General features: G+C 38.4%; 1 long non-coding RNA gene across 1 annotated transcript in view; it reads left to right on the top strand.

Moving 5' to 3' along the window:
* The first annotated feature begins 5,944 nt into the window (after nt 1-5,944).
* Nucleotides 5,945-14,677, top strand: part of LOC139081045 (uncharacterized) — a 32,487-nt gene continuing 23,754 nt past the window's right edge. Inside the window, exons 1-3 of the long non-coding RNA XR_011535993.1 lie at nt 5,945-6,221; nt 10,351-10,386; nt 13,281-13,712. This is a non-coding gene — a long non-coding RNA (uncharacterized lncRNA). The remainder of the gene's footprint in view (nt 6,222-10,350; nt 10,387-13,280; nt 13,713-14,677) is intronic.

Consider the following 14,677-nt stretch of genomic DNA (forward strand, 5'->3'; position numbering starts at 1 on the left):
AAGGGAAACACCTTTGTATTCAAAGAAAGTAAGATGTATGTTTTCAGTAAAGAAATTATAAAGAATGGAAATATTTTTGTTTGTTTTGTTAAGAAAGATAAAATTTGTCCTAAAGTACTAGGAAGGAAAGAAGACATGGGATAAATTCTGAATGTAAAAAGAAAGTTATAAAAGTGTTATGGGAAATAATCCTGAAGAAAGAATTTTGTTCATGGTCAAGTTGCCTAAGATTAAAATGAATTTGATTAAGTGAAAAAGTTTTAAATCAGAAATAAGCTGGTATAAAAATTAGAGTTTGGTTTTCTTTCTGTTAAAAGAACAATTTTCCTACTTTTTGTCGGATTTTCATAAAGTTATTATAAAATCTTTCCTTATTTTTGAGTGAGTCTTGCTTTGGTTAAATTGATAACTAAGCATTGTTTCATGGTGATAAGATCAGCAACCACTTGATCTTGTTTGACTAAGTGTTTGAAAAACTTTTGATATGTTTGAAAAGCTCCCCAAAATTCATATCCTAAATGAAGTCTTTCTTAGGACTTAAAATAATTCTGAGAACTTTCAGAGGGCCCCTGGGACTTCTCAAAGAAATGTGTTCTCTCTTCTTATAAAGAAAGAAATACTAAACTAATTAGGATTGTTTGGTATGCTAAATTGCATGGGAAGCATTGTCAAGTAAATGATGATAAACTTTCTTAGGTTATATTGCATGGGTAAATATTATTCACTATCTTAACCTTGCTACCCTGCTTCCCAGCACTACAAGAGGAAAAGATCATGACCACATTCATTATTTAATTTGTTTTATGGATGGGTATTACTTAAATGATAAGTAAGGACATTATCAAGCTGGATAGACTGTCCAGCCTCAAGAATGCCTGCTACTTTCTATTAACTTTGCTAACCCAGTAAAAGATTTCCTTCTACAGCCTCAAGAAAACACTGTGGAAGCAGAGAAACCAAGGTGGCAACAAAAGGGAGAGAACAATACTTTTGGATACTTTCTCCCAGAGTGGCTCATAAAGCCTATACTTATGCTATATGCCCAAAATATAATTTGGGAAACTATTTCATGGATCACAAGGCCACTTTCCCCATCCTAAGGGATCCTTTGAGGTATGGAAATTAGACTTTGTTCAAATGCCACCATTTCAAGGATAAATATATCTTGTAATGCTCTGTATGTTCTCACATTGGTTTCAGGCCTTTACTTGCAGAAGACTGAGAGCATTATGTAAATTATTACTGGAAAGTGTAGTTCCTGTTTGAGGCATTACTACCAAGTTATGCAGTGACTAGGGAACTCATTCCACCAGACAAATAAATCTATTTGTGACATTTGGCCCAAAATGCAACATTTTGACTAATGGTACAATCAAAACTCAATTGTCAAAGCTTTCAGAACCACTTAATCTCTCATGTCCAAAAGCTCTTCTGCTAGTGCTCCTTAATCTTAGATCTACACACTTTGATAAACACCGGCTGTCCTCTTTCAAGATAATAACTTGATGGCCTATACAATTTGATGAAGAAATGTATGAATCAACTTTGCTTAAAGGATATATCTTAATTATTGTCAAGGTCTCATTGAGACACTTAAAAAAATGAGAGGTTGGTAGCAGATTGTTTTCACAGTGAGCTCCTTGGGGACAAGGACCTTTAAGATCATGAACTACAACCTGGAGATATTGCTTACTGTAAAAGACACCAGATAAAAGACTCTTTGCAGTTCTGTTGGAAAGGACCATACCAGGTACTTTCAACCAATTCATGTGCTGCAGAATTAAAAGGTATAGACTCAGGGATTCACATTTCTCACCTAAAAAAAGCTTCTTCACCTGCATGGGTTTCAGTTCCTGTTTCTGATACCCAACTTTGACTGACCAATGCAAATATCTCCAAAGCAGGATGAGAACAAGATGACATCTGTTGTAGACAGCCGTCCCAAGACTCTGGAAGAGACTTATATTCCCAATCTTATATCTCCTCATTTAAACTTTTGTAATGTTTAAACTATATACCTATTTTATAATTGTTCCACTTAAGATTTTCAGAATACTATAATATTTAAGCAATGTGATTGATTTGGAACAGACTGGTCTCAAAGGCCAGGCATTTATTGTGTGGCTCCTATTGGAACTCAATGATTATGTGGAACAAATCTCTGGCCTTTGCTACTGCCATATGGCTAAAACACTGGACCCTGAGCTTCCCTTGGATGAAGGGAAGGATTCACACTGAGCTAATAACTGTTGCCAATTTTCCTCTCTTTGAGGCCAGATGGGCTCATTCAGTGTTCCACTGGTATGGGCAGCTAGCAGCTATATTTGTTTCTTCCTTGGGGCTAGAAGATGCCATTATCCCGTATAGAAGCCCTGAGTAAATTTACTCAACAAGCCCTTAGCGATAGTCAAGTAGGAATAGCCTTATGAAATACTAAAATGTCTTGAATGAGAAAGCTGTCTTTCAAAATAGAATGGCCTTAGATATTTTAACTGCATCCCAAGGTGGCATGTTTACAATCCTTGAAACTGAATGCTGTGCTTTTATGCCTGATGAATATTCCAATGTGTCATCTCTGCTAAAGCGTATGAAAAAGCAAGTGAACATCTTAAATGAATCTTTTATAATTATAAACAATATGAGCACAAGAAGTCATGTAAAAGCACATGCACAATGTTTGTGCAACAATCTAAAATTAACTGAAAAATTACATAACTTACGAAATGCTTCCTTTGCTAATATATACCTTCATGCTTGTTTGACTACTTCTCCCCAATGTGGATAACTGGGCAAATCAATGATGTAAAATCCACTGAGGGACACATTGGACCCAGGGCAGGCAGTGAACAACCTGGCACCAAGGGACAATATTTTGATCATCAATGCTTTCTATTGAAAGATTATAGATTAAAAGGGGAAAATGATAAATAAGAGAAAAGCAATAGGATATATTGGAGACTATGAGGAAGCCATTTATTTTAAAACTAATTCAGCCTGACCTTGTTTTTCCAAAAAGACCTTATGTGGCCTGTTGAGCATGCATTGTATATCTGCTTTAAGTATTTTCTATGTCCCAAAGAGAAGAATGATGTCCTTAAAGATAGGGACGTAGCCTCCCCCATATTGGCATTTCTTTAAGGATAAACATCTCTCCTAAACTAAGGATTGATTGCTGATCTGCTGTGCTCACCTTGTGATCACGGACCTGCTGTGTTTATTGATCTGCTGTGCCAGCTAAGCATCTCATGACAATCATAAAAGAGGCATTTCCATCATATGTGAGGTATGCTCTTTGTTCCAAGGTTGTAATAACCACTCTGTATACACTACTTCTTTGGTGGCCTTCCTTCCTTTGGGAAGGAAGGCCCTGGGCCAATCCTCAGATCTGGCTCATAATAAACTCACCCTGATTTCGATTTATAGATTGATTATGGATTATTTGTGTTGACACTGGGCTAATAGTAAAATTGACACAAGACTAGATTAACAGGAAAAAAAACAGTTTACTACATACATATTGGAGACCACAAAGAAATGCTGCTTGGAGAATGAACAAAACAGGCACTATATATATACATATCTTTTCCACAAAGAAACATAAATTTGTGAAAAATTGACGGGACAAAGAAACTTAGGTTTGGGGTATATAATTAGGGAGGAATTTAAGCAAAGTTTAGACTTGAGGTAGTAAATTAGCAAGGTTTGTTTATGGAGGCTTCTTAGCCCTGAATTCCCTAGTTCTAGTGATAAGGATGCAGGGAGAACACCTTCCACATGGGAGATTCACTTCCTGCTTTCAGGGGGAGCAGAGACAGGAGAGTCAGAATGCCCTTTTTGCTTCTCAAGTAACTTTAATTCAAAATAATCAATATATTATTGTGAGATATTTTGGGGTAGCTTGCCCTGGGCCCCAATAGGTTCCTCAAAAGGCCTGTCCTCTTGCCAGAAGAAACACACATGAAGAAAATTTGATTCATCTTTCCATCATTCAGGTGTCACAGAGAATTCCCTAACCTGATTAGAGTAATGGGCTGGCTCCTTGATTCTGGAAATAAACTCAGCATGCTCACTCTCTCCAAATGCCCTTACATTTTCCTGAGGGTCTTTATTCTGGCCCCTGATACACTGGCACATCCACTTGAATGTAGGTGTATATTTCCTTCTACTAAATTCAAAAAATTCAAAGTAAGTCTAGTCAAAACTCTTGTTACAAGAAAATAAATGCTGTTCAATCAGAAAGAAAAAAAGAAACTTTACTAAAAGTTTCACCAAATATACTATTAGGGAAATTCTGGTCTATTTTCTTTAAATTATGCTTTTCAAACTTTATGTGTATCCAGATCATTTCCAGATCCTGTTAAAATGCAGATTCTGATTCAGTAGGTTGGGGTGGGGATAGAAGGCTGAGATTCTCTAGGTCTGAAGTTCCCAGGTGCTGCTGATGGTGCTAGTCCAGGGATCAGAGCTAAGAGCACATGTCTGAGGACCTCTTTCAGGGTCTCATATTGCTGACACGTATTTGTAGTTTACGTTTCTAAAGAGGAAATTAATGGAAGCAGAAGGAGGCTGTTCAGTCTTCTAGTTCTTCAAATAAAAACAAACAAACGAACAAAAGTACCCCTTATTGTTAAATCCCTAAATCAGTCCATAAACATTCAAAGTTTTAAGGACAAATGGAGGTAGCCCATAGCAGCTGCTCTATAAATGTTTATTTCTCTTTCACTTGAGTTTTGACCAGGTCAGACTGCAAAAGCAGCTCTTCAGGAAGGGAGGGCAGCACTGTTAGCCAGGGATGATCAGAGAGCTGGTGGGGTCAGCAGGTTAGCCCAGGTTGGCTGGGCGCCCCAGGTGCTGATGCCATCACTCTCACTCTCACCATCCAGCAGGAATGACCTAAACCACTTCTGACTAGGACACCTCGCCAGGTCCCCAGGTGAGGTGAGGTGCCACCCAGCATTCTCTGTTCTTGAGAACTGGTGTTCAGTTGTAGCAAAAATGGTGCACCCAGGGGTTGAGCGAACATAGACTCTGCAATCACATCTGGGTTCAAATCCCAATGTTGCCACTTAACACCTGTATGGGTGTAAATTAGCCTCTTTACTAACAGACTTACCTTTTTACTCAACTTTCCCATCCTTAAAATGGCCCCATTAACTGTGGTTACCTTATAGGCTGGCTGAGCACTGAGAGAGGACATGCTAAGGGCTCACATACCACCTAGCATGGGTATGCTCTGCCTGGAGGCTGTTATCGTCATGGCTATGAATGGGCAGACAGAGTTTCATCCATGTGCAGGATAGCGCTGGCCCAGAAAGGGGATGGGGGCCGGGTGGATTATTATTATTTTCATTACTTTCAGATCACTTTAAAAAATTAATATGAGCTTCTTTTACTTTCAGCAGCTCACAAAGGAAAATGATTTCATTACACTACGTTAAGTGTGCTACTTATGCCTCCTGTTTACAATGCATCTACCAGGAAAACTCTGAGGCATCAGAACATGTGGGTGAGAACTGAGAGATAGCATTTCATAAAACCTCCTCTGCCTTTGGCTGTATTTACTTCACAGTTTTTCAAACCCTAAGAAGACAACACTCCCAAATACCATGCCCAACACACAGCAAGTGATTTTGAGGCTCTCAAAGGAACCTCAGACTCTATCTAAGTCTATTTACCTCAGGGAGCCTAATCATATGCATCTTTCTCCACAATTGCCAGGATTTACTTAAGGGGGAGGGTGGCTCAATTAATTGCTGTTGCCGACAATTAAAGGATGAGCCATTGGGAAAAAAAGGAAACTACTTAGTCATAAACACCTTATTCTTGTATTAACATGTTCTTTTCCTCTAACAGGCTCATAGGCTACAAACACCTGTTATCAGTGTTAGTAAAATACCCATTCTTCTTCTAATGTTGTTGTCAGTTTCGTTTTTTTTTTTTTCAGGAAGATTAGCCCTGAGCTAACTACTGCCTATCCTCCTCTTTTTGCTGAAGAACACTGGCCCTGAGCTAACATCCATGTCCATCTTCCTCTACTTTATATGTGGGATGCCTACCACAGCATGGCTTTTGCCAAACAGTGCCATGTCCACACCCAGGATCAGAACTGGCGAACCCCAGGCCGCCGAGAAGCAGAATGTGCAAACTTAACTGCTGCGCCACTGGCCCGGCCCCATGTTGTTCTCAGTTTGGCAACATTTGAATGGGACAAAATAAAAATGGTAAGTTATTTCTAGCAATGTTCATGTAGAACAAGAAGTGGGCATATTTATATCTATACAGACTAAACAGAAAAACACTGATTAAGTAAATTTAGTTTTCCCTTTAATCAGACTTCCAACTGTCAGCTAAGATAAATTACAATTTATTCTATTTTTATATCATGCTTTGGTGAAATAAAGATTATGCTTTAATGGCCAGATTTAGTTGCTAATTTTTCATGCATATGAAAGGATTTGAAATATTATCACTGGAATCTTTTATTGTTCTGAAAACTAATTTCTGCATAAAATATCACTCTTTGAACAAACAGTTTTATCCTAGGCTAGGGATTATCTGTCGGATCTTTTTCATTTAATACACAATCATTCAGATTTTTAAAACCCCAGACCAAAACTTTATAGTGTCTTTGAATGTGTCCTCAACCCAAGTCAAAACTAAAAGGATAATGTTAACCTCAAGAGTATGTCCTCTGTACTCTATGTCTTGAACAGGAGAATTAATTCGGATTCATTGAACTTGGTCAAAGGCAACATTCCAACATAGAGTAACATTACAAGGATTTATGTGTGTGTGCAAATGATGCATATTGTGACTTAAATGGGTTTTGCTTAAGTGAAGGGTATGTCTTGCATTATTTTTATTATATCAATCTCAAGTGCTACAGGGAAGGAGAGTGAGTGAGAAACATTTTGCTGTAGGTGAAAGTTCACTGAGATTAGTAGATTTTCAGTTACTTGAAACCCTAGAGTCATTATTTAACATGTCATTGCTTTAATGGTTCCCCAGGAAACATTTGTTGTTTTGCATTTAAAAAAAGGACCACATAAGGCCCAGTAGTACATTTAAAGCCTCATTAGTGACTTTTCAGCACACCTGGGCATGAATTCAGTGCTCTGAGTGAATGATTTAATGACAAAGCAACTCAGTTGTAATGTCACTCTGGGTCCCTCAGGAAACAGGAGGTTTCCAATTAGAAAATGTAAGTGAGAGAACACCCACAAAGTAGGTATGAGATGCTTGCAAAGACCTTTGTTTTGTCTCTACTCAGTGTGTGAAGACTCAAGTGATCTTTCCTTTATTCTGGGAATCTGAGCCAATGTTTGGGAAAGAGTAAGATATATTTTCTTCGCAAATAATTTTGCCATTAGGAAATTCAGAGAGGCTGGTAAATAGGAAGTGTATGGAATTCTGATTCTCAACAGCATTATATTTTCCACTGTATTGGAAAGTGGAGACGAAGGCTTTTTAACTCTCTGAGAGGATCTATTTAGCTACAGGTAGTGGAAAGTAGGAGCCCTTCCTGCTCCTTGATCAAAGAATTTCTACTTCAATTAAAAAATGTCTATTTTAGCTCATAGAAATTTCTTGTGACATTGACAAAGTACTTTACATAAAAAGAAATGATGTGTAGAGGAAGTAGGCAGTAGGACTTGTTCTGATGATCAGAATATCCTTTCTCCCTCAACAGTTAGAAAGGGCAGGAAAAGGAAGCATGGAGCTGGAGACACAGACTCCCTGATTTAGGAGCCATAAGTGAGGAGCTCATTGATGAGCTTGGCTGCCAATGACTTCCATGGATGCATATTGTAGAGTCCACGTAGGGTAGAGAGGACAGCTGGTGGCAAGAAAACACCTTATTCTGTGGTGCAGAATAAGGAACAATAAAAGCCCAAGCAGGGTGAGGAAATGGTGACAATTCTCAGGACATGTGTAGAAGATTCACTTCTATCAGCACAACTGAAGTGACAGAATCCAAAACATACCAGAGACATTTAACCAGTGGCTACTTTATAAAATTTTTCATTTACATTTCTGTAGGTGCCAGGTATTAAGCACTTGAAACATATTCTTATTTAATCCCTACAATAGCCCTTTGAGATTATTATTCATCTTTTACAAATGAGGAAAAAGATACAGAGGTGCCAAGGAGTCAGCGTGAAGTTGTGCAGTTCCTAAGTCATGAAGCTGGGGTTTGACCTCAGGTCATTCTTAAGGTGAAGCCTGAGTCTTTCATTCATACCACACGCTGCTATAGTTGGAGGCAGTATTCATTTTCAAACATTTTGCTCATAGAAAATTAACCTGAGACATTTACAAACTCCATGTATTATTAAGAGAAAGTAGATAAAAGGTGGGAGGTATGCTTTAGAATAGACAATTATGGGTGTGGGATTTTGCCAAAAGACTTCACCTTAATACAAATGACTGTGGTTAAGGGAGAAGAGAAGATGAGGCAAAGGACAGTGCAGTGTCCTTCCTGCCTACCTTCCATCAGTCCTATCTCCTTTCACGTCATGATTCTTTTAAAAAGGCATTAGAAAAGTAAAGCAGAGTGACTTATTTATCAAACCTTTCCTTGAGGGGAACATGTCCACTGACACTCGAGATAACAACTTTCCATGTACACTGGTGTGGCTTCAGACTTGAGACTGAGTTATAGAGCAGGCTGAGACTTTCATTGTCTCAAAGTCAAGACATGGTGGACCACCAATTTCACTGCTATGGTATGAAGCTTCCCATGCACTTCTGAAGATGCTGCGAGATGCATGTGCTTGGAGGCAGACAACCATTGTTTGGAACTTGGCTCTACTATTTATTAGCTACGTACCCTTGGGGAATTTGCATACTCTGTCTGAGTCCTGGTTTTTTCATCAGTAAAATTGGATGCTGCCCAGTGCATGGTGTTAAAATGATTAAATGAAGTAATGACACAAGGTCTTTCACTCAGGTAATACTGAAGCAGTAGTTCCTTTCTTCTTTTCAGGGAATTCAAATTTGTTTCATTTTAGCAATTTATATTTTCCTTGCCCCAATGCAAAAATACCTTAAGTCATTTTCAGCAAAGTTGAACAATCCAGTTGTGTCTCAGTTAGTAGCAAGGTGAGTTTTGAACAGCATGCTCCAAGTAAAAACACGACAATCAAAATTCTCACCATGCGGTTCTTGATTGAAAGATACAGAAGCCGTCAGGTGTTCACATCAATTTCTGGATAAGAAACATCGACTATTCTGTCAATGCCCAGATCTATTGGTTTGCCTCCAGAAAAACAGTCCTTAAAATGATGAATCTTTCAGCTATACCCAAAGTCCCTCCTCAGTGATGAATCAACCAAGGGTCGGAGCCTACTTCATCCCCTCCTCAGTGGAGACAAGGTAAAGCTTTGGGAGGATACTCTGATGTTGCTTCTGCAACCTGGTTACCTTGCCAAAATACATAGTATTGTACAGCCAGACTACAAAGAATACACACACTCAACACCCTCCTTCCTAGATCCTCCTGGTGTGTGAAGGCCTCATTTCTGCCTGTTTGTCCAGCCACAACCTATCCCCTGCCTCATACTCTTGTGCATGGCCTCCCTCTTCTGCATCAGAGTGCTTGCATGGTCGTTGACTCAGACTGCTTTCCTCTCCATACCTTCTCTTTATACCATCCAAGTCCTTTCAGATCATCTGTGGTTGCTGACTCTAACTTGCCTATCAGACTCTGCCAACTAATCATTAGACCCTTATGCTTGACAGCCTTGACATTCTTAATCTGAAGAATCCCATTTCCAATCATCCCAGCTGTAATGTCTTTTCTTCATCAGATTTAATGATTAACCAATTATTAACTATATTTTTCTACATGGAACATGTGGCAACATTTTCTCCCTTTGATAACAAGAACAGAACTACTGAGGATTCAGGTTCTGAGATGATTCCAACCCAAAAGGACCCAAGCATTACCTCAAGTTCATACTTTTTAATGTAGCTGAATGGCTATCCATTTCCAGTGCAACAATTTCTGATCCCAGGAACTCTGGGAAGTGCAACACTCTGCACTGAAATGTTCCCTTTAATTGATTCTAAAGTTATTGCCTTTTTAATTCAAAAATTGTTCTGATGTATTTATATTATAGGAGAAGGCAACTGAGGAGTAGCCAGTCACTTTTGCAGATCTATGATGCCTGGAATATGGAAATTAATGTAATTAAATGTAATTGAAGGCAAAAAGTTAAACATAAACACCTCAAAACTAAACATAAGGGACAACAAATTGAATAATAAACAAGACGTTTTGCTACTTTAAAGTGGTAACACTGCTTCCAGGAAAGAATAAAGATCTCACATTTGTACTTTTTTTGGCAGGATGTGAGAAGGCAAGAAGTGAATCCTGACTCTGGGGTGAGTGGCTTCTCTCTATTCTACCTGCCTCTGGCTTTTTTCATTAGATCTTTTAAGAGAGTGTTAGAAAGGCACCTACAATTGTGTATTTCATTTATAAAACCTGAATGAATGGAATACTTAAAATGATTCATTTCCCTGAGTCCTATATAGCTACCTCCTCCATCTGGACCACAGTCACTAAACAAGGTAAGAAGGACAGAGCCAGAAAACATCCTCCTGAATTGATGTTGATATCTTGATGCAAAAGGAAAGGTATGTAAAGACTCATCTTTACCTTATAATACCTTCACTATTTAATCCCATTATTTAAAAATGATTTGACATATTTTATAAATACAGTTTTTGTGTTTTCTAAATGCTAAAAGGAAGACGGAATAATTTATTACAATTTAGATTGAATGATATTTGCGTGCTTTATTACTAGTAATAACATAGCTTAAAAAACTAGTGTCTACGCTAACAGCCATGAACTCATTCATTAGAGAATGTAACCTATATGTTTATAATAACAAGAAATTGAAAGAAGTCCAAATATTATAAAGAAAGGAGGTCTCAAGGAAAGTGTTCCTTGAAAAGTTATAAACACACATCCTTAGCTACCAAGAGCAGAACCACCTCTCTGCAGTGGTCATGGGCTTTATAGTCAGATTTCAGGCCCACATCTGTCACTTTCTCCCTATGAAGCCTCAAGAAAGAAATGTAAACTGCCTAAGCATCACTTTTCTCAATGGTAAAGTGGGTATAATAATAGTGACAAAGATGATCTCTGTATGGACATAAGGTATGTAAAACATTTTTTGAACTAATTAGCATCAGCTATTTGATAAATACATGCCAGCCGTTGTTGCTGTCACCAATACTTTTCTATTCAATACCCAGAAAATTAAGGGAAACATTTTTTAAACACAGTTTTAGACAAAGAGATCACATGAAAAACACTTTGCGTTTCCAATTTTTAGAAACAGAAGAAAATATACTGCATTAAAGTCAGAGGGATAAATTTTTCACCATACCCAGTCAACCAGGAAACCAGAATGAAAGTCAAGAGAATTGAGGACATTTCTGTAAACTGGCTCTGTGACAGCATGGCAAAAGCTGGGAAAAGAAGAGAACTGAAGAGACCCAATAGGCATTTGTGGGCTGAGCTGACTGGGATGTGTTTTGGGACTCTCGATTTATTTCATTGTTAAACTGCTCATTCATTGCACTTGTTCACAGAATATAAATAATATTAGTGATTATAGAGTATTGATTTTGGTCCCATTAAGGCACTGACTTTTTACCACTCTCTACCTAAAACAGATTAATTAAAATCTATAGGATGTCCCCTTATAAGTGCTAAACCTTGCATTTGATCTTTGCATACCGGTATTGATCAACTAAAATGACTGGAAAGAAAATTTGATGTTGTGCTTATAATGTTAACCACATTAAATTGCTGACCATAACAGTAAGACAATCATTACAGGTGCATCCAAAGCAATTTAAAACATACCTCTTTTGCACAAAAGACTGACTACTTCTATTTTAACTTACCAGATACAAAGTTCTTACTCTACTTCAGTGAAAAAAAATTGACTTGTATGTCAAAGCAACCATTGATTGGATAGGGATTGAATTTTATATGATCTATTTATATTAATTGCTCAGCAAAATATTGCTGAATTCAAATGGATTGTTATGCAGACCATGCCCTTTGATGTAAGAAGCTTCTTGGGAGCTCGTGGGAAGTGAGGTTTTTCTATCCTGCAGGTTCTTTCATAGAGAAGGCCACTTTCATAAAGGTCACTTAGTAAATATCAATTCCACAGAGAGAGCTGTAAAACCCCCTCCCCATTAGGACAAATAGCCAGCCATTGCCTCTTCACCACTCCACATTCCCACCAACCAAACTACTGCATTAAAAATGAATCAGCCTGAATTCCTGCTCTACTGCCCTGTTCCTGTCATCTGTGTTCTGCTGTTCTTCCTCCTTTCTCTGTAAATTCTGAATTAGTAGCATTTTCAATGCATAACACATGCTGCTGCGTACATCTCAAAGAAGAAAAAGCAGCATAAAGTTTTATTAAATCACATTTTCATACAGCCTATGCATGTTTATTTTGTGGGCAGCGACCACCAAGGACCAACCACACACAGCCCAACAATCAAGCACTTTATTTAAAAGGAAACAAATAATCTTGCCTGTTCACATCCAGTCTGGTGCAAGTTTAGAAATATGGAGTTTAAATACAACTTTGGATGCTTAATAACCTTGAGGAGACAAGTTATAGCACTAATCCTTTGCTAGAACAGTGAGGCCAGGCTGGGTAAGAAGAGAAATGGATGGATGCTGAAATGGCTAAGGGCAGGGCTGTACTACTGCAGCAAGAGTCCCTAAACATTTGTATTCAGATCATGCTCAGAGGGGAAAAAAAGGCAAGTGTGAGAGAGGGAGAGGTGCAACATTACTGAATAAGTGTGAAGGATGATATTGCGTGTATAACATGGGCATTCTGCTAGATTCAATGAGAGTTCTGTTCCTTAAAGGGCCCCCACATTTGTAAAGAGGCTGATGGTGCAGGAGTACTACAGTCCCACTTTTTGATGCTAAAGAAAGAAATAACAAGACTAATCTAACCACACTCATTCAAAAGGATATCCTTCAAGACCGGTACAAACATTAGCATCAGCCCTGAGTTAAATATCCAGACTCTTACAGTAAATATTGGTTTTTCTTAGCCCCTTTTCTTTTTTTCTTTTGGCTTGAATCATTTAGATACAACTAGTATCTACCATTTTTACTTCATTGTGTACATTTGAATGTTCAATTACTCTAGTCATGAGTTACTTTTAGGTTTTTCTGAGATCGTTTCTTTTTTCTTGATGATTTATGTTTTATCATCCTACAGATATTTGCCTTCATAATAGAGAAGTCTCTCAGACCGTAGCGTTCCTCACACGTTTGAAAAAGGCCTTTCAGATAATATATCAGAGGGGCTCTGGGACATCAAGATTCTTAGAAAAAGGCTTCTCAGACCAGGTGGAGAGTCAAGTTTGGAATGACAGTTCCATCAGAATAAAACTATGCTTCTAGAGCACTTCGAAAAAATTAAGCAACTCCTAACTTATTCATCCACCTTTCTCTGTGACATCTTGGCAAAGAATCTCATCTTCTGAAGGAAACAACTTGAATCCAGGATAAAATAAGCAAAATGTCATATGGGACATATCTGCCAGAAGGCAAGACAAATATCTGCTTAATAAGACACGCAGTTAACAGAGGAGCCATCCAGACTCACATACAATGACCAGCCTGACACACTGGGTCAAGAACAGGACAGGTTTGTATTCAATATGGCACAATCTCAGGGGCACCAGACAGGAGTTCCCAAACAACAAATCCTTTGGAGGGCACCAAAAAAACCCCACCTTACAGCTGGTGCTTGAAATTCTACCCCACCTGCTTCCTCCCTGTGCATTGGCCTTTGTCCTCATAGAAATGCAAACACTGCTAAAAGGAGTGACTTCCTCATCTTTTACTCCTTGTGGAGTGGTTTCACGGGATCCTTTCCTGAGCACAGGATTTGATTAGACATGCATGGGAAGAAATCTGGAGGGTCCTGGGTGAGGAGATATATAGAAGGTGCCCCTGAGCACTATCAGGCCTCAGGAATGCTGAGCCGGACGTGAATCTATTTCATAATTAGCCAAAGAGCATGGCAGGGATGTATTTACTGTGTGGATAGCACCCTGCCAACAAGTCTAAATTTTAGGAGATGTTTTCTAAAAGTTCAGATCCTGGGCTTATGCCACAGTCATTAAAGAATTGGCACATTTCTCTTGTTAAAATATTGAAAACTACCCAATGGTTTGCAACTAAAACTTTTACCTGGGTTTACTTTAACTTTATGTTTGCAAAAAAGAATAGAAATACTTTGGGAGAGGATCAAGGAAGTAATACGCAGATGTGTGTAAATACCATCCTGGCTTGGGCAATCTATACAAACTGGGAACCTTTTAATGAGAGGCAGTATAACCAGTAACTCAGCTGCACAATTTGACATCTCTTAAAGCCAATTTTCCTTCTTCTTCCCCCTACAAGAGTTAGCTGAGCTTCAACTTTGAAATGAGGAGAATTGATGAATCAAATATCAGGAATGATCTATCTTTCTATATGGAGATATTTTGAACAGAGATTTGAGGCACTATAATATTTAAATGCTTCTCCTTCTTTTCTACCCCAGCTACTCTGGCCCCCACTCCCCAGTTAACACCACTGGATACCCACTAGGAACTAAATGACTGT

This window comes from Equus przewalskii, chromosome X, assembly GCF_037783145.1.
Source record: "Equus przewalskii isolate Varuska chromosome X, EquPr2, whole genome shotgun sequence".
NCBI classification, from domain to species: domain Eukaryota; kingdom Metazoa; phylum Chordata; class Mammalia; order Perissodactyla; family Equidae; genus Equus; species Equus przewalskii.